Source organism: Rhinoderma darwinii (genome assembly GCF_050947455.1).
Source record: "Rhinoderma darwinii isolate aRhiDar2 chromosome 5 unlocalized genomic scaffold, aRhiDar2.hap1 SUPER_5_unloc_25, whole genome shotgun sequence".
NCBI lineage: Eukaryota > Metazoa > Chordata > Amphibia > Anura > Rhinodermatidae > Rhinoderma > Rhinoderma darwinii.
In genome coordinates, this window is record NW_027461782.1 from 426147 (window position 1) to 450675 (window position 24529).

General features: G+C 45.6%; 9 non-coding genes and 1 pseudogene across 9 annotated transcripts; all 10 read left to right on the forward strand.

Moving 5' to 3' along the window:
• The first annotated feature begins 778 nt into the window (after positions 1-778).
• On the forward strand, positions 779-969 carry LOC142688227 (U2 spliceosomal RNA). Its single transcript, XR_012857375.1, has one exon. It is a non-coding gene; the product is annotated as a U2 spliceosomal RNA (small nuclear RNA).
• A 1301-nt stretch (positions 970-2270) lies between these two features.
• On the forward strand, positions 2271-2461 carry LOC142688229 (U2 spliceosomal RNA). The gene has a single exon (XR_012857376.1). It is a non-coding gene; the product is annotated as a U2 spliceosomal RNA (small nuclear RNA).
• A 1301-nt stretch (positions 2462-3762) lies between these two features.
• LOC142688230 (U2 spliceosomal RNA) lies at positions 3763-3953 on the forward strand. The gene has a single exon (XR_012857377.1). It is a non-coding gene; the product is annotated as a U2 spliceosomal RNA (small nuclear RNA).
• Positions 3954-5254: 1301 nt separating this feature from the next.
• On the forward strand, positions 5255-5445 carry LOC142688231 (U2 spliceosomal RNA). Its single transcript, XR_012857378.1, has one exon. It is a non-coding gene; the product is annotated as a U2 spliceosomal RNA (small nuclear RNA).
• A 1301-nt stretch (positions 5446-6746) lies between these two features.
• On the forward strand, positions 6747-6937 carry LOC142688232 (U2 spliceosomal RNA). The gene has a single exon (XR_012857379.1). It is a non-coding gene; the product is annotated as a U2 spliceosomal RNA (small nuclear RNA).
• A 6309-nt stretch (positions 6938-13246) lies between these two features.
• LOC142688379 (U2 spliceosomal RNA) lies at positions 13247-13464 on the forward strand (annotated as a pseudogene).
• A 6318-nt stretch (positions 13465-19782) lies between these two features.
• LOC142688343 (U2 spliceosomal RNA) lies at positions 19783-19971 on the forward strand. Its single transcript, XR_012857479.1, has one exon. It is a non-coding gene; the product is annotated as a U2 spliceosomal RNA (small nuclear RNA).
• A 1293-nt stretch (positions 19972-21264) lies between these two features.
• Positions 21265-21455, forward strand: LOC142688233 (U2 spliceosomal RNA). Its single transcript, XR_012857380.1, has one exon. It is a non-coding gene; the product is annotated as a U2 spliceosomal RNA (small nuclear RNA).
• A 1301-nt stretch (positions 21456-22756) lies between these two features.
• Positions 22757-22947, forward strand: LOC142688235 (U2 spliceosomal RNA). The gene has a single exon (XR_012857382.1). It is a non-coding gene; the product is annotated as a U2 spliceosomal RNA (small nuclear RNA).
• A 1301-nt stretch (positions 22948-24248) lies between these two features.
• On the forward strand, positions 24249-24439 carry LOC142688236 (U2 spliceosomal RNA). Its single transcript, XR_012857383.1, has one exon. It is a non-coding gene; the product is annotated as a U2 spliceosomal RNA (small nuclear RNA).
• The last annotated feature ends 90 nt before the right edge of the window (positions 24440-24529 follow it).

Sequence of the window (24529 nt, forward strand, 5' to 3'; positions counted from 1 at the left end):
AAAGCCTTGCTTGCCTACAAAGAGAGCAGCAATTTGGATTTGTTACTATGTTACCTAGAAGAATAACAAACTGTGCAAGGATGGAGGTTGTAGGAGCAAAGAGAAGTTGTCTGTAAAGTTGGTGGATGCTTATTTTCCATTTTGCAGTCCCTTGTCTCCCTCTTGTGGCCTCCTGGAGGCAAATAAATGTGCAAAAAAAAGACAGCCTGGCGGCCGGCTGTTGCAGTGTTGCCCTCTCAGGCAACACTGAGTGACTGACTGAGCCGCACCGTCTTATATAAAGTTCAGACGGAACTTTGCACGTGTCATAGTGGAGCCCTCAGGATTCCAGAGCCAGCTTTCTGACATCATAATGGGGCCTGCCTCAGAGATAAAAGCCTGGGCCCAGGCAGTGTTGGTCAGTGCTGCTCAGCAGGCAGCACCGGACTGGACTGGATTAAAGCTGATACAAGGTGTGAAGGAACAAGGGGTGGCTGTGGGCATGCACTTGCTGCCGCTGCCAGTGTTTATCTGCATGGCAGGAGGGCATTTGGGCGTTGCCAGGAAGGCGTTTTTATGTAGATTCCTCCTCTTTCAGCACTGCATTGTGGTGCAAGCAAAAGAAGCAAATCCTGTGTAGCTTCCTCTCCGGCCTTTATTCACCTCCCGCTTAGTAGCTGTAAATGTGTGTGAGCCTGCAGGGCCCCATGGAATTGCCTAGGAGTAGGCTGAATCAATCGCTGCAAGGGGTGAACAGCAGTATGGGACAGGCTCGGGCAAGGCAAGGGCCGCTCGGGTTATCGCTTCTCGGCCTTTTGGCTAAGATCAAGTGTAGTATCTGTTCTTATCAGTTTAATATCTGATACGTCCCCTATCTGGGGACCATATATTAAATGGATTTTTAGAACAGGGAGATGGAAATAGAGCTTGCTCTGTCCACTCCACGCATTGACCTGGTATTGCAGTATTTCCAGGACCGGTGCACCCTTCCCTTATGTGTTGACTAAAATCAGATTCCAAAAGTGCTATTTGTGTTTGCTATTGTTTTTGTCTTTCTGATGGGATCTCCCCTTTTAATCCCATTATTTCAACACCTGTTGGACAATGCATTTGTACAGTCATGTGTGATAATGAGCTCATTTATTAAATGCAATTAATTAATACATTGCCACCTCTTGTTGTGTGTGTGTCTTCTGTGTTTCTGTGTTTCCGGCATTTCACATTGGAACAGCTCATTCACCTTCCTTGTCTTCTCTCCGCCCTCCCTCCTAGGTAGGTTAAAGAGCTGCACCTGAGCCAGCCACTGATTGATGCAGCACCACAGTCAAATAGCGGAGTGGAGTAGGGGAACAGCAAACAGCCATTAAAGCCGCCCGCCCGCCCGCCCGCCCGCCTGCCTGCCTGCCTGCCTGCCTGCCCGCCACAATGGACCTACCTGTGTACACTACATGGATGTGATGGAATGTACTGTCGTCCCTACATTTCAAGAAGAAGTAAGAATTGCAGTTGCAACAAAGCCTTGCTTGCCTACAAAGAGAGCAGCAATTTGGATTTGTTACTATGTTACCTAGAAGAATAACAAACTGTGCAAGGATGGAGGTTGTAGGAGCAAAGAGAAGTTGTCTGTAAAGTTGGTGGATGCTTATTTTCCATTTTGCAGTCCCTTGTCTCCCTCTTGTGGCCTCCTGGAGGCAAATAAATGTGCAAAAAAAAGACAGCCTGGCGGCCGGCTGTTGCAGTGTTGCCCTCTCAGGCAACACTGAGTGACTGACTGAGCCGCACCGTCTTATATAAAGTTCAGACGGAACTTTGCACGTGTCATAGTGGAGCCCTCAGGATTCCAGAGCCAGCTTTCTGACATCATAATGGGGCCTGCCTCAGAGATAAAAGCCTGGGCCCAGGCAGTGTTGGTCAGTGCTGCTCAGCAGGCAGCACCGGACTGGACTGGATTAAAGCTGATACAAGGTGTGAAGGAACAAGGGGTGGCTGTGGGCATGCACTTGCTGCCGCTGCCAGTGTTTATCTGCATGGCAGGAGGGCATTTGGGCGTTGCCAGGAAGGCGTTTTTATGTAGATTCCTCCTCTTTCAGCACTGCATTGTGGTGCAAGCAAAAGAAGCAAATCCTGTGTAGCTTCCTCTCCGGCCTTTATTCACCTCCCGCTTAGTAGCTGTAAATGTGTGTGAGCCTGCAGGGCCCCATGGAATTGCCTAGGAGTAGGCTGAATCAATCGCTGCAAGGGGTGAACAGCAGTATGGGACAGGCTCGGGCAAGGCAAGGGCCGCTCGGGTTATCGCTTCTCGGCCTTTTGGCTAAGATCAAGTGTAGTATCTGTTCTTATCAGTTTAATATCTGATACGTCCCCTATCTGGGGACCATATATTAAATGGATTTTTAGAACAGGGAGATGGAAATAGAGCTTGCTCTGTCCACTCCACGCATTGACCTGGTATTGCAGTATTTCCAGGACCGGTGCACCCTTCCCTTATGTGTTGACTAAAATCAGATTCCAAAAGTGCTATTTGTGTTTGCTATTGTTTTTGTCTTTCTGATGGGATCTCCCCTTTTAATCCCATTATTTCAACACCTGTTGGACAATGCATTTGTACAGTCATGTGTGATAATGAGCTCATTTATTAAATGCAATTAATTAATACATTGCCACCTCTTGTTGTGTGTGTGTCTTCTGTGTTTCTGTGTTTCCGGCATTTCACATTGGAACAGCTCATTCACCTTCCTTGTCTTCTCTCCGCCCTCCCTCCTAGGTAGGTTAAAGAGCTGCACCTGAGCCAGCCACTGATTGATGCAGCACCACAGTCAAATAGCGGAGTGGAGTAGGGGAACAGCAAACAGCCATTAAAGCCGCCCGCCCGCCCGCCCGCCCGCCTGCCTGCCTGCCTGCCTGCCTGCCCGCCACAATGGACCTACCTGTGTACACTACATGGATGTGATGGAATGTACTGTCGTCCCTACATTTCAAGAAGAAGTAAGAATTGCAGTTGCAACAAAGCCTTGCTTGCCTACAAAGAGAGCAGCAATTTGGATTTGTTACTATGTTACCTAGAAGAATAACAAACTGTGCAAGGATGGAGGTTGTAGGAGCAAAGAGAAGTTGTCTGTAAAGTTGGTGGATGCTTATTTTCCATTTTGCAGTCCCTTGTCTCCCTCTTGTGGCCTCCTGGAGGCAAATAAATGTGCAAAAAAAAGACAGCCTGGCGGCCGGCTGTTGCAGTGTTGCCCTCTCAGGCAACACTGAGTGACTGACTGAGCCGCACCGTCTTATATAAAGTTCAGACGGAACTTTGCACGTGTCATAGTGGAGCCCTCAGGATTCCAGAGCCAGCTTTCTGACATCATAATGGGGCCTGCCTCAGAGATAAAAGCCTGGGCCCAGGCAGTGTTGGTCAGTGCTGCTCAGCAGGCAGCACCGGACTGGACTGGATTAAAGCTGATACAAGGTGTGAAGGAACAAGGGGTGGCTGTGGGCATGCACTTGCTGCCGCTGCCAGTGTTTATCTGCATGGCAGGAGGGCATTTGGGCGTTGCCAGGAAGGCGTTTTTATGTAGATTCCTCCTCTTTCAGCACTGCATTGTGGTGCAAGCAAAAGAAGCAAATCCTGTGTAGCTTCCTCTCCGGCCTTTATTCACCTCCCGCTTAGTAGCTGTAAATGTGTGTGAGCCTGCAGGGCCCCATGGAATTGCCTAGGAGTAGGCTGAATCAATCGCTGCAAGGGGTGAACAGCAGTATGGGACAGGCTCGGGCAAGGCAAGGGCCGCTCGGGTTATCGCTTCTCGGCCTTTTGGCTAAGATCAAGTGTAGTATCTGTTCTTATCAGTTTAATATCTGATACGTCCCCTATCTGGGGACCATATATTAAATGGATTTTTAGAACAGGGAGATGGAAATAGAGCTTGCTCTGTCCACTCCACGCATTGACCTGGTATTGCAGTATTTCCAGGACCGGTGCACCCTTCCCTTATGTGTTGACTAAAATCAGATTCCAAAAGTGCTATTTGTGTTTGCTATTGTTTTTGTCTTTCTGATGGGATCTCCCCTTTTAATCCCATTATTTCAACACCTGTTGGACAATGCATTTGTACAGTCATGTGTGATAATGAGCTCATTTATTAAATGCAATTAATTAATACATTGCCACCTCTTGTTGTGTGTGTGTCTTCTGTGTTTCTGTGTTTCCGGCATTTCACATTGGAACAGCTCATTCACCTTCCTTGTCTTCTCTCCGCCCTCCCTCCTAGGTAGGTTAAAGAGCTGCACCTGAGCCAGCCACTGATTGATGCAGCACCACAGTCAAATAGCGGAGTGGAGTAGGGGAACAGCAAACAGCCATTAAAGCCGCCCGCCCGCCCGCCCGCCCGCCTGCCTGCCTGCCTGCCTGCCTGCCCGCCACAATGGACCTACCTGTGTACACTACATGGATGTGATGGAATGTACTGTCGTCCCTACATTTCAAGAAGAAGTAAGAATTGCAGTTGCAACAAAGCCTTGCTTGCCTACAAAGAGAGCAGCAATTTGGATTTGTTACTATGTTACCTAGAAGAATAACAAACTGTGCAAGGATGGAGGTTGTAGGAGCAAAGAGAAGTTGTCTGTAAAGTTGGTGGATGCTTATTTTCCATTTTGCAGTCCCTTGTCTCCCTCTTGTGGCCTCCTGGAGGCAAATAAATGTGCAAAAAAAAGACAGCCTGGCGGCCGGCTGTTGCAGTGTTGCCCTCTCAGGCAACACTGAGTGACTGACTGAGCCGCACCGTCTTATATAAAGTTCAGACGGAACTTTGCACGTGTCATAGTGGAGCCCTCAGGATTCCAGAGCCAGCTTTCTGACATCATAATGGGGCCTGCCTCAGAGATAAAAGCCTGGGCCCAGGCAGTGTTGGTCAGTGCTGCTCAGCAGGCAGCACCGGACTGGACTGGATTAAAGCTGATACAAGGTGTGAAGGAACAAGGGGTGGCTGTGGGCATGCACTTGCTGCCGCTGCCAGTGTTTATCTGCATGGCAGGAGGGCATTTGGGCGTTGCCAGGAAGGCGTTTTTATGTAGATTCCTCCTCTTTCAGCACTGCATTGTGGTGCAAGCAAAAGAAGCAAATCCTGTGTAGCTTCCTCTCCGGCCTTTATTCACCTCCCGCTTAGTAGCTGTAAATGTGTGTGAGCCTGCAGGGCCCCATGGAATTGCCTAGGAGTAGGCTGAATCAATCGCTGCAAGGGGTGAACAGCAGTATGGGACAGGCTCGGGCAAGGCAAGGGCCGCTCGGGTTATCGCTTCTCGGCCTTTTGGCTAAGATCAAGTGTAGTATCTGTTCTTATCAGTTTAATATCTGATACGTCCCCTATCTGGGGACCATATATTAAATGGATTTTTAGAACAGGGAGATGGAAATAGAGCTTGCTCTGTCCACTCCACGCATTGACCTGGTATTGCAGTATTTCCAGGACCGGTGCACCCTTCCCTTATGTGTTGACTAAAATCAGATTCCAAAAGTGCTATTTGTGTTTGCTATTGTTTTTGTCTTTCTGATGGGATCTCCCCTTTTAATCCCATTATTTCAACACCTGTTGGACAATGCATTTGTACAGTCATGTGTGATAATGAGCTCATTTATTAAATGCAATTAATTAATACATTGCCACCTCTTGTTGTGTGTGTGTCTTCTGTGTTTCTGTGTTTCCGGCATTTCACATTGGAACAGCTCATTCACCTTCCTTGTCTTCTCTCCGCCCTCCCTCCTAGGTAGGTTAAAGAGCTGCACCTGAGCCAGCCACTGATTGATGCAGCACCACAGTCAAATAGCGGAGTGGAGTAGGGGAACAGCAAACAGCCATTAAAGCCGCCCGCCCGCCCGCCCGCCCGCCTGCCTGCCTGCCTGCCTGCCTGCCCGCCACAATGGACCTACCTGTGTACACTACATGGATGTGATGGAATGTACTGTCGTCCCTACATTTCAAGAAGAAGTAAGAATTGCAGTTGCAACAAAGCCTTGCTTGCCTACAAAGAGAGCAGCAATTTGGATTTGTTACTATGTTACCTAGAAGAATAACAAACTGTGCAAGGATGGAGGTTGTAGGAGCAAAGAGAAGTTGTCTGTAAAGTTGGTGGATGCTTATTTTCCATTTTGCAGTCCCTTGTCTCCCTCTTGTGGCCTCCTGGAGGCAAATAAATGTGCAAAAAAAAGACAGCCTGGCGGCCGGCTGTTGCAGTGTTGCCCTCTCAGGCAACACTGAGTGACTGACTGAGCCGCACCGTCTTATATAAAGTTCAGACGGAACTTTGCACGTGTCATAGTGGAGCCCTCAGGATTCCAGAGCCAGCTTTCTGACATCATAATGGGGCCTGCCTCAGAGATAAAAGCCTGGGCCCAGGCAGTGTTGGTCAGTGCTGCTCAGCAGGCAGCACCGGACTGGACTGGATTAAAGCTGATACAAGGTGTGAAGGAACAAGGGGTGGCTGTGGGCATGCACTTGCTGCCGCTGCCAGTGTTTATCTGCATGGCAGGAGGGCATTTGGGCGTTGCCAGGAAGGCGTTTTTATGTAGATTCCTCCTCTTTCAGCACTGCATTGTGGTGCAAGCAAAAGAAGCAAATCCTGTGTAGCTTCCTCTCCGGCCTTTATTCACCTCCCGCTTAGTAGCTGTAAATGTGTGTGAGCCTGCAGGGCCCCATGGAATTGCCTAGGAGTAGGCTGAATCAATCGCTGCAAGGGGTGAACAGCAGTATGGGACAGGCTCGGGCAAGGCAAGGGCCGCTCGGGTTATCGCTTCTCGGCCTTTTGGCTAAGATCAAGTGTAGTATCTGTTCTTATCAGTTTAATATCTGATACGTCCCCTATCTGGGGACCATATATTAAATGGATTTTTAGAACAGGGAGATGGAAATAGAGCTTGCTCTGTCCACTCCACGCATTGACCTGGTATTGCAGTATTTCCAGGACCGGTGCACCCTTCCCTTATGTGTTGACTAAAATCAGATTCCAAAAGTGCTATTTGTGTTTGCTATTGTTTTTGTCTTTCTGATGGGATCTCCCCTTTTAATCCCATTATTTCAACACCTGTTGGACAATGCATTTGTACAGTCATGTGTGATAATGAGCTCATTTATTAAATGCAATTAATTAATACATTGCCACCTCTTGTTGTGTGTGTGTCTTCTGTGTTTCTGTGTTTCCGGCATTTCACATTGGAACAGCTCATTCACCTTCCTTGTCTTCTCTCCGCCCTCCCTCCTAGGTAGGTTAAAGAGCTGCACCTGAGCCAGCCACTGATTGATGCAGCACCACAGTCAAATAGCGGAGTGGAGTAGGGGAACAGCAAACAGCCATTAAAGCCGCCCGCCCGCCCGCCCGCCCGCCTGCCTGCCTGCCTGCCTGCCTGCCCGCCACAATGGACCTACCTGTGTACACTACATGGATGTGATGGAATGTACTGTCGTCCCTACATTTCAAGAAGAAGTAAGAATTGCAGTTGCAACAAAGCCTTGCTTGCCTACAAAGAGAGCAGCAATTTGGATTTGTTACTATGTTACCTAGAAGAATAACAAACTGTGCAAGGATGGAGGTTGTAGGAGCAAAGAGAAGTTGTCTGTAAAGTTGGTGGATGCTTATTTTCCATTTTGCAGTCCCTTGTCTCCCTCTTGTGGCCTCCTGGAGGCAAATAAATGTGCAAAAAAAAGACAGCCTGGCGGCCGGCTGTTGCAGTGTTGCCCTCTCAGGCAACACTGAGTGACTGACTGAGCCGCACCGTCTTATATAAAGTTCAGACGGAACTTTGCACGTGTCATAGTGGAGCCCTCAGGATTCCAGAGCCAGCTTTCTGACATCATAATGGGGCCTGCCTCAGAGATAAAAGCCTGGGCCCAGGCAGTGTTGGTCAGTGCTGCTCAGCAGGCAGCACCGGACTGGACTGGATTAAAGCTGATACAAGGTGTGAAGGAACAAGGGGTGGCTGTGGGCATGCACTTGCTGCCGCTGCCAGTGTTTATCTGCATGGCAGGAGGGCATTTGGGCGTTGCCAGGAAGGCGTTTTTATGTAGATTCCTCCTCTTTCAGCACTGCATTGTGGTGCAAGCAAAAGAAGCAAATCCTGTGTAGCTTCCTCTCCGGCCTTTATTCACCTCCCGCTTAGTAGCTGTAAATGTGTGTGAGCCTGCAGGGCCCCATGGAATTGCCTAGGAGTAGGCTGAATCAATCGCTGCAAGGGGTGAACAGCAGTATGGGACAGGCTCGGGCAAGGCAAGGGCCGCTCGGGTTATCGCTTCTCGGCCTTTTGGCTCAGATCAGGTTTATTGCCTGGTCTGGGCCGGGGGTTCGGTCTTTCGTGGAGTCCTCTCCGACGTTTTTGGGAGCGATCACCGTGCCGTTGGGCATTCCATATCAAGATGGCAGCAGTGCGGAATACTATTCGTTTTGTGGTAAATGAGCAGAGGAGAGACGAAGTGGATACTGGGCACATCATTGAGAACATCCTTCTGGACCTGGCTGGAGTTAAGTTGGTAGAGGTATTCTGTATCCAAGCTTTCAGCAATATTGCTACGTATGATGTATCCTTTTTTGAGGCCGCCTACTGTCTAAATGTTTTTCAGTTGCTCAAGGAGAAACACATGCATGAGGCTTTAACATCTATTGAAGTGCAACCTCTTTTTTCAGCAGTGGAGAAATGTATTACCATCCACATGTATAACCCATTTCTGGATAGAAGGCTGGTCAGGGCCTTTTTAGCTCACTACTGTACCCATGTTAGAGGTGGTGTGGAGCAGAAGAATCTATGGGGAGTTTTCAATGGTGATATCAAGTACTGGGTCAGGCTGAAACCTGACTCCAGCTGTATTGGAGGAGTGATGAATCCTCCTGCTAATTTTTCAATTGGTGGTAATAAGGGGTATCTGTATTACCAAGATATGCCATGCTTTTGCAGATCATGTTTTTCCTACGGGCATACCAAAGATGCATGTAAAGGCAAGGTTTGCAGAAATTGCAAGGAAACCGGACATGAGGCTAGTGCATGTATTTCCCCATCCAGGTGTGATATTTGTGGTTTGCCTGGCCATACCTGTAGGAAATGTCCAAAGGTGTTTCCTTTCTTAGGACAAGAGAGAAGAACATGGGGCAGACAGGTGAGAACAACAAGTTCCCTTGCTGCCTCTTCTGAGGAAATTTCAGAGCCTGCTGGCGGTGTTTCTGTGTCTGCTTGTCAGGACCCAGGGAAAGCTGTATTAGGAGAGGTTCTAACCTCACATACTAACAGCATGGAGTTGGGTGTGGTCCCTCCTGCAGAGCAAAGTGTTGATGAAGCACCTGGGGTTATACCTATGGAAGGTGAAGACACAGCGCCACCTATTGGGTGTGCTTCCCCTGATGATGGTGCAAGTATGCAAATTTTGTCTTTTTCTAGCCCAGAGTCAAAAATGGAAGACTCAGCTAAAGTGGAGTGGTCAATATCGGAGGAGGACGAGAAGGAGGCCAGGATGCCTAGTGCCACTAGTGCGGAAATCTTCCATAAAGTTGTCTCAAAAAGGGGGAAGTCTGGAAAAGCGGTGAAGAGACTGAAGATAGGCTTGTTGGAAGATTCGGCTCATGCAAATCCTTTCTCATTGTTGGACAGTGACTCTAGTTCTAGCCCTAAGTCATCTGAGGTGGCCTCAGAAGTACCCAGCTCTCCTGGGGAAGGTTTCCTCAGTGAAGTCAATGTGGCGAATCTGGAAAGAGCGATGTATTTCCCTGGGACGTGATATGTTCTGGTTCTTCATGGCTTTCCATTGCACTAACCATACTATGCCCGCATGTCTTTGAGATTAAAAATTGTCTCACAAAATGTACGGGTGTTCTCCTCTGCTCACAAGCGTGCTGCAGTCCTGGACTTTTTGGCCTCTAAGGGCAGTGACATTGTTTGCGTACAAGAATGTGGTTTATCAAAAATGCCTAGGAAAGAAGAATGGAAGTTTGGGGAAGCAATTTGGTCTTTTTCTTCCACAAATAGGAATGATGGAATTGGTATCCTCTTCAAAAATAATGAGTTTGTCATCAAACAGACTCAAATTATACAGGAAGGAAGATGTGTCTGCGTGTTACTAGCCTATAAGGGGTGGCAGTTTAGGCTAATCAATATCTATGGCCATGCTGTGAAAACTGATAGGTTGGCACTTTTTGATAGTTTAAAATTTTTTCTACACGGTAAAGTTCCTGTCATTATTGTTGGTGACATTAACTGTATCCTGGAGAAGCAGGCCCGAGCTGGGTCCACAGAGTCTAATGTGGATGTCACTGGAGTTTTGTGGAATAAAATTTTGCAGGACTTTGCTTTGCAGGACGCTGTCACCAGGAAACCAGGTCCATTTACCTATCATGCCGATGACGGAAGAACGGATTCTCGTCTGGATTTTTTCTTTTTTTCTACCTCTGCAATGAAATGTGTAGATTATGCGCAGGAGAGAGTGTGGTTTTCAGATCACGAGTGTTTGTTGGGGGTTTTTGTTATAAATAATTTCTTTTATGGTAGAGGGGTATGGAAGATGAATGTCAGTTTTCTGTGTGATGAAAGGGTAAAAACTAGGTTTGGGAAAAAATATGGTTTTTGGGCTAGAAAGAAAAGTTCTTTCTCTAATGTGTGTGAATGGTGGGTATGGGTGAAAAAAAAGATTGGTGGGTTTTTTAGACAGATAGGATATAGAAGAGCGAGAAGGAAAAGATTGCAATATTTACGCTTTAACATGCGGATGACGTTCCTTCAACAATGTAAAAATTTGGGTATGGATGTAAGACACGATTTGGAAAAAACAAAAAAAGATATTAAGGAGTGGTTCCGAGAAAAAGGGAAAGAAATAATATTTAGGTCTAAGGTGGAGGTTAGAGATAATCACGAGAAATGTACTAGATTTTTCTTTAAAAAAATGTGTGGTGGAAAAAGTGGAATGAATGTGTTACTGGATAAGGATGATAAAGAGGTGTTTGGTAAGGATGTGATTGATGTGGTGTCTGATTTTTATAAACAACTGTATGATGTGAAGAAGTGTGATTTGGGTGATGATGAGGAGTTTCTGGATATTGTGTGTAATTTTGTTCCTGAAAGTGAATGTGAGGTTTTGCTTGGTGAGATTATGGATGGTGAAATAAAGGATGTGGTGGGAAGTATGGCTAAAAATAAGTCTCCAGGGATCGATGGAATACCAGCTGAGTTCTATGGGAAATATTGGGACATAATTGGGAAGGATGTTATAGATGTTATGAGAGTGTTGTTTTCTGGGACGAATATGTGTGATGTGATGAAGAAGGGTATGGTAGTTCTGTTGCATAAAAAAGGAGATAAGAGGCGTTTAGAAAACTGGCGACCAATTACTTTGCTGAATACGGATTATAAAATTTTTGCCAAGCTGATTGCGAATCGTATGAGAAATGTGATTGGGTGTGTGATTGATGAGGATCAGGTATGTGCGGTACCAAAAAGGAAATTGCATGAGAATATGGCGTTGGTGCGGGATATGCTTGAGGATTGTAAGGGTCGGAATAAGAAGGTGATTGTGTGTGCGTTAGATTTTGAGAAAGCGTTTGATCGTGTGGCGCATGTGTTTTTGTTTAAAGTGTTAGAGAGAATGGGTTTTCCGGTTCAGTTTGTGAGTTTGTTGAAGAATTTATACGCGAATGCAAAGAGTTGTGTGCAGGTGAATGGGTTTTTTTCCGAATCATTTAGTATTATGTCTGGTGTGCGACAGGGTTGTCCGTTGTCTCCCATCCTATTTATTTGTGCGATTGAACCATTGTTGCAAATGATTAGAAATGATAAGGTTGTGAAAGGTTTGGTGGTGCCCGGGTGTGATGGAAAACGTGTGAAAGCTTTGGGATATATGGATGATATTTGTGTATTGTGTGATTCTGTGTATGATATGTCCAGAGTGAAGTTGATTGTAAACATGTTTTGTATTGCGTCTGCTTTTAAAATAAATTGGGGTAAGAGCAAATTTAAATTTTTTTTCAGTAATGAGCGAGTGAGTGATTCTGATATGGAACAGGTGGATGGTGTGAAAATTTTGGGTATTGTGTTTGATGATGAGTTGAAAGGGAGAGAAAGTTGGGATGAGTTAGGTGGTAGGATTGTGAGAAAGTTGGAAATGTGGAGAATGAGGGATCTTTCTTTTTCGGGGAAGGTTTTAATTGTCAAAAGTATTATTCTACCTATGATTTTATATGTTGCTCTGGTTTTTCCTCCTGCTGTTGATATGTTAAAAAAAGTGAATAGAGTTTTGTTCCTTTTTTTATGGGGGAGCGGGATTGAGAAGGCAAAGAGAGAAATTCTAATGAAAAGCAGACGAAATGGAGGCCTTGATTTCCCAAATTTGGAGATCTTCATTGGAATTAATTGTGTACGGTTTTTTGTAGAGCTTTTATTTAAAGAATCCAAGGCTTCCAGAATGTCGAAGTATCTAGCTGGAACGGTGATTCAGCGTCTAAGGTGGGAAAAACGTAATTTATGTAAACCAATTGCTTTTCAGTGCACAGGGTGGTATTTGTATGTTGAAAAATTTATTAAAAAGTTCCAGCTAGAGGATGTAAGAATGGAGAGATTTTTGAGCGAAAAGAATGTTGTGAGAAGTATGTGTATGAATAATGTGATGTGTTCTGTAAATGGTTTGAATTCGATGGAGTCTAAGTCTGTGTGGAAGAAGATTGTTACGTATGATGTGTCAAATAAGCAGAAAGATTTGTTATGGATGTCGGTACATGGAGTGTTGCCTGTAAGGAGTGTGCAGAAAAGAAGAGGTTTGGTTGCATCTGAAAGGTGTCCGAGAGAAGGTTGTGGGGATGATGAGGATGTGAGTCATGTGTTTTGGTCGTGTAAGCATGCAAAGGATGTTTGGAAAAAGTTGAGTGGGTTGTGCGAAGAATTGACTGGTTTGAAGAGTTTGACGTATGAAATTGTCTTGTTTGGTTTGTGTAGTTTGGGTAGTGAAAAGGATAGAGTGTTGTGGATTTTTTTGACTTGTGTGAAAGAGGTATTGTGGAATACGAGGAATTTGAATGTGTATAAAAGAGAAGTATTTGAGATGGAGGATGTGGTTAGTATGGTATTGGCTAAATTGTATTTTTATTATAAATGGGATCTAGAAAAAGGTATGGATGCGGAAGGGATATGGCGAATGTTAAAATGGAGGTATTTAGTTTGAGGAATTTTGTTTGACTTATCTTGTATTTGATGGAAAAATAAAATAATGAACCAGAGTGATGAGATTTTTTGAAAAATAGAGAGGTGGTTTGAACAACTACAGTTCTCGGTTTTATTCAAAAAAACCTGAATGGTTTAATAAAAAAAAAAAAAAAAAAAAAAAAAAAAAATCTGTTCTTATCAGTTTAATATCTGATACGTCCCCTATCTGGGGACCATATATTAAATGGATTTTTAGAACAGGGAGATGGAAATAGAGCTTGCTCTGTCCACTCCACGCATTGACCTGGTATTGCAGTATTTCCAGGACCGGTGCACCCTTCCCTTATGTGTTGACTAAAATCAGATTCCAAAAGTGCTATTTGTGTTTGCTATTGTTTTTGTCTTTCTGATGGGATCTCCCCTTTTAATCCCATTATTTCAACACCTGTTGGACAATGCATTTGTACAGTCATGTGTGATAATGAGCTCATTTATTAAATGCAATTAATTAATACATTGCCACCTCTTGTTGTGTGTGTGTCTTCTGTGTTTCTGTGTTTCCGGCATTTCACATTGGAACAGCTCATTCACCTTCCTTGTCTTCTCTCCGCCCTCCCTCCTAGGTAGGTTAAAGAGCTGCACCTGAGCCAGCCACTGATTGATGCAGCACCACAGTCAAATAGCGGAGTGGAGTAGGGGAACAGCAAACAGCCATTAAAGCCGCCCGCCCGCCCGCCCGCCCGCCTGCCTGCCTGCCTGCCTGCCTGCCCGCCACAATGGACCTACCTGTGTACACTACATGGATGTGATGGAATGTACTGTCGTCCCTACATTTCAAGAAGAAGTAAGAATTGCAGTTGCAACAAAGCCTTGCTTGCCTACAAAGAGAGCAGCAATTTGGATTTGTTACTATGTTACCTAGAAGAATAACAAACTGTGCAAGGATGGAGGTTGTAGGAGCAAAGAGAAGTTGTCTGTAAAGTTGGTGGATGCTTATTTTCCATTTTGCAGTCCCTTGTCTCCCTCTTGTGGCCTCCTGGAGGCAAATAAATGTGCAAAAAAAAGACAGCCTGGCGGCCGGCTGTTGCAGTGTTGCCCTCTCAGGCAACACTGAGTGACTGACTGAGCCGCACCGTCTTATATAAAGTTCAGACGGAACTTTGCACGTGTCATAGTGGAGCCCTCAGGATTCCAGAGCCAGCTTTCTGACATCATAATGGGGCCTGCCTCAGAGATAAAAGCCTGGGCCCAGGCAGTGTTGGTCAGTGCTGCTCAGCAGGCAGCACCGGACTGGACTGGATTAAAGCTGATACAAGGTGTGAAGGAACAAGGGGTGGCTGTGGGCATGCACTTGCTGCCGCTGCCAGTGTTTATCTGCATGGCAGGAGGGCATTTGGGCGTTGCCAGGAAGGCGTTTTTATGTAGATTCCTCCTCTTTCAGCACTGCATTGTGGTGCAAGCAAAAGAAGCAAATCCTGTGTAGCTTCCTCTCCGGCCTTTATTCACCTCCCGCTTAGTAGCTGTAAATGTGTGTGAGCCTGCAGGGCCCCATGGAATTGCCTAGGAGTAGGCTGAATCAATCGCTGCAAGGGGTGAACAGCAGTATGGGACAGGCTCGGGCAAGGCAAGGGCCGCTCGGGTTATCGCTTCTCGGCCTTTTGGCTAAGCTCAAGTGGTTTAGCTGGGAGGTCCGTCTGAGTGTTCGCCCTTGGCCTTGTGGCATCGCTGGTCCGCCAGCTTAAGCCACCTGCTGCTTTAGGGGGTGATCCAGGAGACAGGGAAGGCGATCGGAGGACGAGGACAAGGAGGATTATGGCTGGACCGCCTAATGCACCCAATACAGTTCGGCTGTTTATCGCAGAGGAGAAGAGGACGTCGTATGGAATTTTGCATGTGCAACAGAAGGTGTTGGAAGGAATTCTGGGAATGGCACACGAATCGATCTTCTGTCTTCAGTCCTTTCCCCAGCAAGGATTCTTTGATGCAAGTTTTTCCACCGTGAGTGAAATGAGGACCTGCTACCTCCGGAGTCAGGAGAACCTTTCCCATCCAGAGCTGCAGGGAATTGATTTTGTCCCTTGTGAGACCAAGAAAAAGAGGATCCCGGTGGTAATCCACATGTACAATCCTTTTGTTGAGGATGAGGAGATCCAGGCATTTTTGGGTCGTTATTGTGCCTATGTCTCTGGTGTGGAGAAAAGGAAGAACATTCTTGGGACTTTTAATGGTATGAGGAGGGTTTGGGTGGAGCTGCGTCCAGACCCAAATGGGCATGATGGTCTGTGCCACCCTCCCCAGAATTTTGCTATTGGGAACAACAGAGGTTTCCTTCACTACCCTGGCCAGCCGGATTTTTGTAGGGTGTGCTACGCCTTTGGCCACACCCGGGAGAATTGTACCACTGGACAGGTATGCAGAAACTGTTACAAGCCTGGACATGAGACTGCCAATTGCGAGGAGGCACGTAAGTGTCACTTCTGCGGATCTGTGGAACACCTGGCCAGGCGGTGCCCTAAGGTGTATGGAGAGGTACAGAGGTCCTATGCCGGGGTCGTGAGAGGTGAGATTGCTGCCTCCGGTCCAACAGCGCCACCTGTGGTGGAGCCGGAGGTTCATGAGGCGGCTGTTGTGGAGGATGTTCCTGTTGCGGTGATGACGGAAGCTGTTGCAGTTCCGGACCTGTTGGTCGCTGAAGGGGAGGAGGCTCAAGCTCCATCTGAGTCCTCTGGAGATCCGGGGGAGATGCAGGTTGATAAATCCTCTCTGAAGCGCAAGGAACCAGAGAGCTTAGTTTCAACGCCATTGAGTGAGCGCATTGAGGAATTTTCCAGTCCTGGTGGGGGAGGGGGAGATTCATCGGCTGCGGTGGACTCTGACTCTTCTACCTCTTCTTTTGGGGCTGGCTACCTTGAGAGCGGTACTGTTACCAAGTTGGCGAAAACCATTCACTTCACAAGAGGTGTAGTGGGGAATAAGAAGGAGAATGTGGCTCGTACTGCTGCGGATGGGACTCCGACGAAACATAGAGGAAGGGGTGCTTTAAAGAAGTCGTGAGGCCCTGTGTTTGAATTGTTTTGACTTTCATTTATAAATAATGCATTTTGTTATAGGTTCCTTAAATGTCCGGAGTATCAGGACTGCAACAAGAAGAGCTGCAACTTTTGATTTTCTGTCGAATTATCATTTTGATGTTTTATGTTTGCAGGAGTGTTGTTTGCTGGAGGAACCTATAAATGCTACCTGGGCCTTGGGTCCTGCAATTTGGTCAGGATCCCAGGAAAGAAACGGGGGGGTGGGAATATTATTTAAAAGTAATGATTTTGTTGTGAAGAAGGTAATTCACATAGTTCAGGGGAGGGTTTTATTAGTTAATTTTGAGTATAGAGGTGCCTCTTATAAAGTTATTAATGTCTATGCTCCGACTGGACGGAGAGAAAGAGCAGAGATGTTTGAGAAATTATATTTTTTCTTGGGGGGGAGGGAAAATTGTTTCCTTCTGGGAGACTTTAATTGTACAGTGAATGCAGGGGATAGGAGTAATGTTGGAGGGGGAGGTGATAGTGGGGTGGATAGTACTGGGAAACAATTAAATGAAATTGTGAGTTTATTTGAACTTAAGGATTGTTTTCGTGAAAAAAATGATGGTTCTTTTGGTTATACGTATTTTAGTAATACTGGAAATATATCGTCACGAATTGATTTTATTTTTTGTTCTAGGTCATTAACTGTTATGGACTTTAAAAGGAGGAGGATGCCGTTCACGGATCATGCGTGGATCGAATGTGTGGTTAAAAGTAACAGTACGTATGAATTTGGTAGGGGTGTATGGAAATTAAATGTGACATTGTTGGAGGATGAATGTGTTCGGGAGCAATATAGGAGATTGTTTGGGATGTGGCAATCAAAGAAAGGGGAGTTTTTTAGTGTGATTGACTGGTGGGAGTGGGTTAAAAGGGAAACAAAAAGGTTTTTTGTAAAAAAAGGGTGTGAAAGAGGAAGGAAAGAAATGGAGGAGTATGAGAGATGGCAAAAAAGATTGGAGTATTTGTATGAACTTAGACGGGTGGGTATGAATGTTGAAGGTGAGATTGAAGAAGCGCGTGATTATGTTAAAAGATGTTTGGAGGAAAAAGGTAAGAAAATTATTGCACAAGCTAGAGTGGAAGTAAGGGAAAAAGATGAGAAATGCACAAAGTTTTTCTTTAAAAAAGCTTTTAATAAAAAAACTGGAATGGTGAGTGTGTTGAGAGAGGATGGTGTAGAAGTGTTTGGTAAAAATGAGATTCTGGATGAAGTATGGAAGTTTTATACGGATTTGTTTACTGAGAAGAAGCGTGATTGTTCATTAGAGCGTGAATGTTTGGGGTATGTGGATAAACAGTTGGATGAGATTGATCGGAGTTTTTTGAGCGAGGACATAAGGAAGAGTGAAGTAGAGGATGCAATGAATGGTATGAAGAAGGGGAAAGTAGCAGGGAGTGATGGTTTGCCTGTAGAATTTTATTGTGTATTTTGGGATATGATTGGTGATTATGTATGGGAAGTTTGTAAGGAAGTTTTGGAGAGAGGTAGGTTGTCAAAAAGTATGAGTGAAAGTGTGACGGTTCTTTTGTTTAAGAAGGGGGAGAAAAAGAGTTTAAAAAATTGGAGGCCGATAGCGCTCTTAAATTGCGATTACAAGATTATATCTAAGATTATTGCTAATAGATTGAGAAGTGTGATTGACTGTATGGTTGGTGAAGAACAAATGTGTGCAGTGCCTGACAGGAGGATTTCTGAATGTTTGCTGGGTTTGAGAGATGTGTTGTGGGACTGTAAGGATAGGAAACAAGGTGTGGCTGTGATTACGGTTGATTTTGAGAAGGCGTATGATAGAGTTGTGCATGATTTTATGTTCAAGATTTTGAGGAAAATGGGTGTACCTGAGAGAATGGTTGGATGGATTCAGTGTTTATACAGAGATATAGGGAGTAGAATCCAGGTGAATGGTTTTCTGAGCGAGAAAGTGAGGATTATGTCAGGAGTTCGTCAAGGGTGTCCATTGTCACCAATTTTATTTGTTTGTGTGATTGAACCGTTGTTGGGTATGTTTAGGCGGGACAAGGTAATGCGGGGTGTAGAAATCCCTGGCAGTAAGGGGAGAGATGTGCGTGTGATTGGTTATATGGATGATGTCACGGTTGTGTGTAAATGTATGGCTGCTGTTAAGCGGGCTAAGTTGCTGATTGAATGTTTTTGTATGATGAGTGGGTTTAAGTTGAATGTGGATAAAAGTGGTTGTAAGTTTTTTGATGAATGGAAGGAAAATGACTTGTGTGGATGGCCAGTGAGACAAGGTGGGGTGGAAGTTCTGGGGGTGATTTTTGACAATGATTTGTATGGGAAAGAGAGTTGGGGGAGAGTTTTAGAACGGGTGAAAAATAAAACAAATTTTTGGTCTTTAAGGACTTTATCGATTGATGGGAGAGTTTTGGTGATTAAATCTGTGATTATTCCAATTCTGTTGTATATTAATTATGTTTTTCCTCCGCCTGACAGATGTCTGGCGAGAATCATCCGAGTAATTTTTTTGTTCCTTTGGAACTCAAAGATGGAGAAATTGAAGCGAGAGAAAGTGGTGAAGAGAAGAGTGAATGGTGGAAAAGGTCTGATGAATATTGAATGTTTTCTGGCGGTGAAGTATGTAAGTTTTTGTATGTCGATCAGTAAGAAGGAAAGTGTGTATGGTTGTATGGTGAAGTATTTGGCTGGAGGGGTGTTACTGAGATATAAATTAATGGTAAGGGATTTGAGGGAGCCAACAAGTTTTGGTACTCCATGGTTTTATATGAGGATTGATAGGTGCATTAGGAGGAACCACTTAGAGAATGTGACAGTGAATGATTGGTGTGAGAGCAAGAAAGTGATGAAAGTTTTGGAGTCAAGAGAGATGGTTGAATGTGTGGCTGGTTTGACTGAGAATGAGAGTAAAGCAGTGTGGAAGAATGTGCAAAGTAAAGAGTTAGTAAACAGGCAAAAGGATCTTGCTTGGATGACTGTGCATAGGTGTTTACCTACGCGCGAGTTTCAACGGAGAAGAAGGTTGGTAAACAGTGAGAACTGCCCCAGGGCAGGATGTGGTAGGTGTGAGAATTATGTTCATTTACTGTGGGAGTGTGAGTATGCTAAGAATGTATGGAAAGGGATGGGTAAATTGATTAAAGGTATAACTGGGGTTGAATTATTGACGTTTAATATGATGATGTTTGGGTTGTGTGGGGTGAATAGAGAGAAAGCTAGGTTGTTGTGGTTGATTGTAAATTGCGTAAAAGAAGTGTTATGGGATGTCAGGAATATCTTAGTTTTTAAACAAAAAGACGTTGAAGTGTATGAGTGTTTGGGCATGATCCGTGGACGTTTATTTCTGTATGTGTTATGTGACCGAAAAAGACTTGGCAGTGATGCCGAAGGAGTCTGGAAATACAAAAAATGGCGGTCATGGCTTATTAATTGAATTTAATGTGTTTTTTTTCTTTTCTTATAAGAATGGTTTTTTTGTTTTGTTTTGGGAGGATACAATGTATTTGTGTTTGTAATTTTGGATATTTCTCTTTTGAAATGATGGATGTATCTTTGAATATTTTGTTTTTGTACTTTTCATGACAAATGTATGAAATGTAATCTGACTTTATTTTCAATAAAAATTAAAAAAAAAATCTGTTCTTATCAGTTTAATATCTGATACGTCCCCTATCTGGGGACCATATATTAAATGGATTTTTAGAACAGGGAGATGGAAATAGAGCTTGCTCTGTCCACTCCACGCATTGACCTGGTATTGCAGTATTTCCAGGACCGGTGCACCCTTCCCTTATGTGTTGACTAAAATCAGATTCCAAAAGTGCTATTTGTGTTTGCTATTGTTTTTGTCTTTCTGATGGGATCTCCCCTTTTAATCCCATTATTTCAACACCTGTTGGACAATGCATTTGTACAGTCATGTGTGATAATGAGCTCATTTATTAAATGCAATTAATTAATACATTGCCACCTCTTGTTGTGTGTGTGTCTTCTGTGTTTCTGTGTTTCCGGCATTTCACATTGGAACAGCTCATTCACCTTCCTTGTCTTCTCTCCGCCCTCCCTCCTAGGTAGGTTAAAGAGCTGCACCTGAGCCAGCCACTGATTGATGCAGCACCACAGTCAAATAGCGGAGTGGAGTAGGGGAACAGCAAACAGCCATTAAAGCCGCCCGCCCGCCCGCCTGCCTGCCTGCCTGCCTGCCTGCCCGCCACAATGGACCTACCTGTGTACACTACATGGATGTGATGGAATGTACTGTCGTCCCTACATTTCAAGAAGAAGTAAGAATTGCAGTTGCAACAAAGCCTTGCTTGCCTACAAAGAGAGCAGCAATTTGGATTTGTTACTATGTTACCTAGAAGAATAACAAACTGTGCAAGGATGGAGGTTGTAGGAGCAAAGAGAAGTTGTCTGTAAAGTTGGTGGATGCTTATTTTCCATTTTGCAGTCCCTTGTCTCCCTCTTGTGGCCTCCTGGAGGCAAATAAATGTGCAAAAAAAAGACAGCCTGGCGGCCGGCTGTTGCAGTGTTGCCCTCTCAGGCAACACTGAGTGACTGACTGAGCCGCACCGTCTTATATAAAGTTCAGACGGAACTTTGCACGTGTCATAGTGGAGCCCTCAGGATTCCAGAGCCAGCTTTCTGACATCATAATGGGGCCTGCCTCAGAGATAAAAGCCTGGGCCCAGGCAGTGTTGGTCAGTGCTGCTCAGCAGGCAGCACCGGACTGGACTGGATTAAAGCTGATACAAGGTGTGAAGGAACAAGGGGTGGCTGTGGGCATGCACTTGCTGCCGCTGCCAGTGTTTATCTGCATGGCAGGAGGGCATTTGGGCGTTGCCAGGAAGGCGTTTTTATGTAGATTCCTCCTCTTTCAGCACTGCATTGTGGTGCAAGCAAAAGAAGCAAATCCTGTGTAGCTTCCTCTCCGGCCTTTATTCACCTCCCGCTTAGTAGCTGTAAATGTGTGTGAGCCTGCAGGGCCCCATGGAATTGCCTAGGAGTAGGCTGAATCAATCGCTGCAAGGGGTGAACAGCAGTATGGGACAGGCTCGGGCAAGGCAAGGGCCGCTCGGGTTATCGCTTCTCGGCCTTTTGGCTAAGATCAAGTGTAGTATCTGTTCTTATCAGTTTAATATCTGATACGTCCCCTATCTGGGGACCATATATTAAATGGATTTTTAGAACAGGGAGATGGAAATAGAGCTTGCTCTGTCCACTCCACGCATTGACCTGGTATTGCAGTATTTCCAGGACCGGTGCACCCTTCCCTTATGTGTTGACTAAAATCAGATTCCAAAAGTGCTATTTGTGTTTGCTATTGTTTTTGTCTTTCTGATGGGATCTCCCCTTTTAATCCCATTATTTCAACACCTGTTGGACAATGCATTTGTACAGTCATGTGTGATAATGAGCTCATTTATTAAATGCAATTAATTAATACATTGCCACCTCTTGTTGTGTGTGTGTCTTCTGTGTTTCTGTGTTTCCGGCATTTCACATTGGAACAGCTCATTCACCTTCCTTGTCTTCTCTCCGCCCTCCCTCCTAGGTAGGTTAAAGAGCTGCACCTGAGCCAGCCACTGATTGATGCAGCACCACAGTCAAATAGCGGAGTGGAGTAGGGGAACAGCAAACAGCCATTAAAGCCGCCCGCCCGCCCGCCCGCCCGCCTGCCTGCCTGCCTGCCTGCCTGCCCGCCACAATGGACCTACCTGTGTACACTACATGGATGTGATGGAATGTACTGTCGTCCCTACATTTCAAGAAGAAGTAAGAATTGCAGTTGCAACAAAGCCTTGCTTGCCTACAAAGAGAGCAGCAATTTGGATTTGTTACTATGTTACCTAGAAGAATAACAAACTGTGCAAGGATGGAGGTTGTAGGAGCAAAGAGAAGTTGTCTGTAAAGTTGGTGGATGCTTATTTTCCATTTTGCAGTCCCTTGTCTCCCTCTTGTGGCCTCCTGGAGGCAAATAAATGTGCAAAAAAAAGACAGCCTGGCGGCCGGCTGTTGCAGTGTTGCCCTCTCAGGCAACACTGAGTGACTGACTGAGCCGCACCGTCTTATATAAAGTTCAGACGGAACTTTGCACGTGTCATAGTGGAGCCCTCAGGATTCCAGAGCCAGCTTTCTGACATCATAATGGGGCCTGCCTCAGAGATAAAAGCCTGGGCCCAGGCAGTGTTGGTCAGTGCTGCTCAGCAGGCAGCACCGGACTGGACTGGATTAAAGCTGATACAAGGTGTGAAGGAACAAGGGGTGGCTGTGGGCATGCACTTGCTGCCGCTGCCAGTGTTTATCTGCATGGCAGGAGGGCATTTGGGCGTTGCCAGGAAGGCGTTTTTATGTAGATTCCTCCTCTTTCAGCACTGCATTGTGGTGCAAGCAAAAGAAGCAAATCCTGTGTAGCTTCCTCTCCGGCCTTTATTCACCTCCCGCTTAGTAGCTGTAAATGTGTGTGAGCCTGCAGGGCCCCATGGAATTGCCTAGGAGTAGGCTGAATCAATCGCTGCAAGGGGTGAACAGCAGTATGGGACAGGCTCGGGCAAGGCAAGGGCCGCTCGGGTTATCGCTTCTCGGCCTTTTGGCTAAGATCAAGTGTAGTATCTGTTCTTATCAGTTTAATATCTGATACGTCCCCTATCTGGGGACCATATATTAAATGGATTTTTAGAACAGGGAGATGGAAATAGAGCTTGCTCTGTCCACTCCACGCATTGACCTGGTATTGCAGTATTTCCAGGACCGGTGCACCCTTCCCTTATGTGTTGACTAAAATCAGATTCCAAAAGTGCTATTTGTGTTTGCTATTGTTTTTGTCTTTCTGATGGGATCTCCCCTTTTAATCCCATTATTTCAACACCTGTTGGACAATGCATTTGTACAGTCATGTGTGATAATGAGCTCATTTATTAAATGCAATTAATTAATACATTGCCACCTCTTGTTGTGTGTGTGTCTTCTGTGTTTCTGTGTTTCCGGCATTTCACATTGGAACAGCTCATTCACCTTCCTTGTCTTCTCTCCGCCCTCCCTCCTAGGTAGGTTAAAGAGCTGCACCTGAGCCAGCCACTGATTGATGCAGCACCACAGTCAAATAGCGGAGTGGAGTAGGGGAACAGCAAACAGCCATTAAAGCCGCCCGCCCGCCCGCCCGCCCGCCTGCCTGCCTGCCTGCCTGCCTGCCCGCCACAATGGACCTACCTGTGTACACTACATGGATGTGATGGAATGTACTGTCGTCCCTACATTTCAAGAAGAAGTAAGAATTGCAGTTGCAACAAAGCCTTGCTTGCCTACAAAGAGAGCAGCAATTTGGATTTGTTACTATGTTACCTAGAAGAATAACAAACTGTGCAAGGATGGAGGTTGTAGGAGCAAAGAGAAGTTGTCTGTAAAGTTGGTGGATGCTTATTTTCCATTTTGCAGTCCCTTGTCTCCCTCTTGTGGCCTCCTGGAGGCAAATAAATGTGCAAAAAAAAGACAGCCTGGCGGCCGGCTGTTGCAGTGTTGCCCTCTCAGGCAACACTGAGTGACTGACTGAGCCGCACCGTCTTATATAAAGTTCAGACGGAACTTTGCACGTGTCATAGTGGAGCCCTCAGGATTCCAGAGCCAGCTTTCTGACATCATAATGGGGCCTGCCTCAGAGATAAAAGCCTGGGCCCAGGCAGTGTTGGTCAGTGCTGCTCAGCAGGCAGCACCGGACTGGACTGGATTAAAGCTGATACAAGGTGTGAAGGAACAAGGGGTGGCTGTGGGCATGCACTTGCTGCCGCTGCCAGTGTTTATCTGCATGGCAGGAGGGCATTTGGGCGTTGCCAGGAAGGCGTTTTTATGTAGATTCCTCCTCTTTCAGCACTGCATTGTGGTGCAAGCAAAAGAAGCAAATCCTGTGTAGCTTCCTCTCCGGCCTTTATTCACCTCCCGCTTAGTAGCTGTAAATGTGTGTGAGCCTGCAGGGCCCCATGGAATTGCCTAGGAGTAGGCTGAATCAATCGCTGCAAGGGGTGAACAGCAGTATGGGACAGGCTCGGGCAAGGCAAGGGCCGCTCGGGTTATCGCTTCTCGGCCTTTTGGCTAAGATCAAGTGTAGTATCTGTTCTTATCAGTTTAATATCTGATACGTCCCCTATCTGGGGACCATATATTAAATGGATTTTTAGAACAGGGAGATGGAAATAGAGCTTGCTCTGTCCACTCCACGCATTGACCTGGTATTGCAGTATTTCCAGGACCGGTGCACCCTTCCCTTATGTGTTGACTAAAATCAGATTCCAAAAGTGCTATTTGTGTTTGCTATTGTTTTTGTCTTTCTGATGGGATCTCCCCTTTTAATCC